The sequence below is a fragment of the Pinus tabuliformis genome, chromosome 6 (assembly GCF_031772625.1).
Source record: "Pinus tabuliformis cultivar Carrire ecotype Pingquan chromosome 6, CPIR1, whole genome shotgun sequence".
Classification (NCBI taxonomy): Eukaryota; Viridiplantae; Streptophyta; class Pinopsida; order Pinales; family Pinaceae; genus Pinus; species Pinus tabuliformis.
In genome coordinates this window covers 2,043,827,395-2,043,832,005 of record NC_142292.1, presented here as the reverse complement: position 1 = coordinate 2,043,832,005, position 4,611 = coordinate 2,043,827,395, and positions in this window count along the sequence as shown.

The following is a 4,611-nucleotide window of genomic DNA, read 5'->3' as shown; positions in this document are numbered from 1 at the left end:
AAACATTGTCCTCAGTGTTTACTCGTGCCCTTGGAACAGGTCAGGGTATGATTCCCACATCAATCTTTCATCCTCCCAAGTGGCCTCTTCCGGGCTAAAGTTCCTCCACTACACTTTAACCTGGGTGATAGCTCACCTCCGTAGCATTATTTCTCTCCCACCGAGAATACGTAGAGGCTCTACCAGAAATTCTTCGTCCAATTATACTTGTTTCACACATAAAAATTATCATCACTTATAAGTATGTAATAAACATAATCAGCTATAAAAAAAAGAAACTATTCCTCAAAACGGTTACGTGCACTTATTTCCAGTCAATTATATGTCTAGAGTCATATACATATTTATTTAACAAGGATACGTGAAACATGTTATGGACTCGCATGTAGTTGGGTAACGCTAGTTGGTATGCAACAAGTCCATTTCTTTCTAGAATTTGGAAGGGTCCACAATATCAAGGGGATAATTTCGCACACCCCTTCCATTGCAAGGTGATTTTCTTTGGTTTCACTCGAACATATATGTGATCCCGTGCTTGAAATTCCTTATAAGTCCTTTTTTTATCTGCATATGCCTTCTGTCTATCTTGGGCGACCTTCGAATTTTTCCGGACTTTTTTCATAGTGGATTCCATCTTTGCTAACATGTCGGGTCTAGGCATTAGCTTATCTTCTAGTTTGTTCCAATTAATGGGTGTTTTGCACCTCCTTCCGTACAAAACTTCAAAATGGCTCATTTTTAATGGTTCATGATAATTATTATTATATGCAAATTCCACTAAGTGAAGGTACTCCTCCCATTTGCTTGGTTGTTGCATCACATACATTCACAACATATCTTATAACACTTGATTTAGTCGCTCTGTTTATCCATCGGTCTACAAATGATACATATTACTAAACTGGACCTGAGTCCCCAAGTCTGTAAAGAGAGTTTTCCAAAAGGTTGATGTGAATTTCACATATCTATTAGAGATCATAACCTTCGACATTCCATGTAATCTAAAGATTTCTCACATAAATATATCTACAATTTACACAATCTTATATGTGGATTGAACATGAATGAAATGGGCTACTTTACTTTACTCTACTTTAAATATTTTGTAAGAATATGGTCAAACATTTTATAATTTGCATATTTTAGAGTAGTAAAATTCATTGAGAGCTCTACATTTAAAATAATTTTTATCTTGTCCATGGGGTTGATCGGGTGCTCTATTAGTGCACTTATTTTGAAGTTCACTGGTTCAATTCCCTACCCCAATAGGGGTGATATATTGGACATGATGGTGCTCTGATAATGCACTCATTGTGAAGCCATGGTTCAATTCCCTGCCCGAGTCTGGGTGATATATTGGACATGAGGGGGTGATATATTGGACATGATGAAGATGTAATCCCACCAAGCTTACAAAAAAAATTTATCCTTCATATTTTACCTAATAACTCACTTTTAAATAATGGAAAATTTATTTGGATGAATAAAAATGACTAACTTTATAAAAATTATTCAAAATATAGAAAATTATAAATATAATCAGAAAAGTTTTGTGATGTGATGAATGATTTATGTATAGATTTTCAAATGCTGTAAGAATTAATCACTCACTAGTCTTGTAAGAATTAATCACTCACTAGTCTAGTATCTGGCCCTCCCCCCCTTCCAATGGGAGATTACCTGGTTTTGTTTAATAATGTGGGGCATATTTGTGTAAAATATGGATTTTTTTTTGTGGTGTACTTGGGTATATTTGTTCAAACATCTGAATGTTGTGGTGTATACAGTTATTTATTATTTATTTTTTATTTTTAGTGAATTGAATAGATTTTAACAATGAAAAGAAAATTTTGGGGTTTAATATTTTTTCAAACATAATTATTATTTTATTTATTTTTTATTTTCGTATGAATTGAATAAATTTTAACAATGAAAGGAAAGTTTTGGGTTTAAATTTTATAGTTGAGTTAATTTTTTATGATTTTTCTTTGAAATTCACCAATTATATAAAATTATTAGGAATTTTTTTTTTTTGAAAATATGGCCAAACATTTTATAATTTGAATATTAGGGAGTAGTAAAATTTCTTGAGATCTCTAGATTTAAAATAATTTTTTATCCTTAAAATTTTACTTGATAACTCATTTTTAAGTAATGGAAAACTTATTTTGGATAAATAGAAATGAACTTCATTTTGTCCTAACCATGAACCATACTGGATGGTTCCAAACCCTTGTTTAATGTTGGGCTCAAGTTTCTAGGGTTTAAAGTTGAAACACAAAGATGTACTTACATAAATAAATTTCCTTAAAAATACTAAACATTTTAATTTTATATTATTAAATTTGAAAAAAATTAATATTAATTTTTTTAATAAAAATAAATTCATTATAAGAGAATATTTCGGAAAAAATCACATCAATGAGAATTTGTGGACGCGTTTCGAACCAACCAACCAGTGTGGTTCATCTTCACGACAAGATGAAGACTCAGAGAAAAATCCTTCCTAACAGCTATAAGGTAACGCTATAGAAAAATCCTTCCAACAGCTATAAGGTAACCCTATAAAAACGGCTAATTTTGATTGGGTAAAAATAATATTATTATTCATATATCTAAATAATAATTATTTAATAATAAGTTAAATATTATAAATAGGTATGAAAACAAAATCCAAAAATTAGTAATTAATAAAAATTAAGAAATTAAAAACCAAGATAAGAAAGATCTATCTAGAATCTCATACTAATTAAAGATTTGACTAAGAATGAGTATAGAAATAAAAGGAGTTGTCTATAGTGTGACTTTTTGGACTTTCCCGTGCGGGAATCCGGAAAATTTTGAGGTGAAATCTTGATTTGTCGTATTTAAACTGGTTTTTTACTTGTATATATGGATTCAGCACCTTCAAAAACCCCTTAGGGCACTTTGATCGTGCACGAGTTGCCCATCAAACTTGTGATTTTAATAAATTCCTGCTAAATTTAGAGAAATTAAATTAAAAAAACCCACCTAAAAAACTTCAAAAAAATCACACTAAAAACAACTCCGAAATAAAATAACATAATAACATTCATAATCATAACATCAAAATTTAAAAAATACCTCTAAAATTCATCATTTATTTATATTTATAATATGTTGAGTTCTACATCTCATAAATTCAAAGGTGGACCCCACATTATTTATTCCATTTCAATGACAGCTGGGAAGAACATAAATATAGACCTGGATAGTGCTAGAGTGGCGTTAAATTACATTCCATGTCCGTTATTTATTAAATTTAATTTTATCAACGGCCATAAAATAATAATAATATGCTCCCATATCCCATATATACGGGGTCGCAAAATTCGGCAAGTTATGGTGTGTGAACATTTATTTGATTTATAAATAATGCATTAAGTGGTTATGCGACGAATTTATTAAGCACGTAAAGAGATTTAAAAACAAAAATCAATATTAATTTTTTAAAATGGGAGTTGCTAGTTTAATATTAATTTTTAGGGTTTTTTTTTTTTAATTAAGAATTTACAATATAATTTCACACCGATAGTGATTACTTGTTATTTAAAATGTATTTTTAAATATATAAATGAATTTAATACTCTAAACAAATGTATTTGACTAAAAAAATGAAAATTTGATCTGGGAAAATGTAAATGTCATTTATTTTTGTTTTTAGTGTGTGACACTATGTAATTTTGTTTGGTAAAAGATTAAGGTAGCGATTATTATTTTATTTTATTTTAATTGCTTTAAAAGAAAAGTTATGCTTGGTCAAAGAAATGACGGATTTTAAAAGAGAAAATCTTGAGTTTCCGGGTAGTTAGATAGTTACTTCCTTCCCTGGAGAGATTAAAAGAGGATATCTCAGAGGGAGAGGCCAGGAGTGGCTGGAGAGAGGAAGTAAGAGAAAAAAAAACGAGTTGTCTTTAGTGAGACTTTTTGGAAGCTTTTCCAATGGGTTTTTTCGTATAATTTCTCTAAAATCCGGTAAGAATTTATTGAAATCACAATTTTGATGGGTAACCCCTGCACAATCGAGGTGCCCTAGGGGTTTTTCAGGGTGTTGAATCCATATATACAGTAAAAAAACCAGTTTAAATAACACAAATCAAGATTTCAACTCAATTTTTTCTGCCAGATTCCGGCACCAGAAAGTCCAAAAAGTCGCACTAAAGACAACTCCAAAGATAACTTGTGAGAATACATTGTCAAGAGGAAACAGATAACTTGGAAAAAAACAACTTGTGGCAGGGTGTTGTCAAGGAAAGCAGTGACACTGTTAAAGGGTCTTTGGTCCTAATCAATGGAAACCCTTAAGAAGGACATTATGAACTGGACTAGAGGTCTTGAGGTCTCAAAAAGTTCATTGTCTTAAACTGCTCTGGAAACTAAGAGCCTCGGGGGCAGGCCTAGACATATTTTCTAATCTCAGATGTTCGTTGTGACAGGACGTTGTCAAGGAAAGCAGTGACACTGTTAAAGGGTCTTTGGTCCTAATCAGTGGAAGCCCTTAAGAAGGACATTATGAACTCAACTAGAGGTCTTGAGGTCTCAGAAAGTTCAATGTCTTAAACTACTCTGGAAACTAAGAACCTCGAGGGC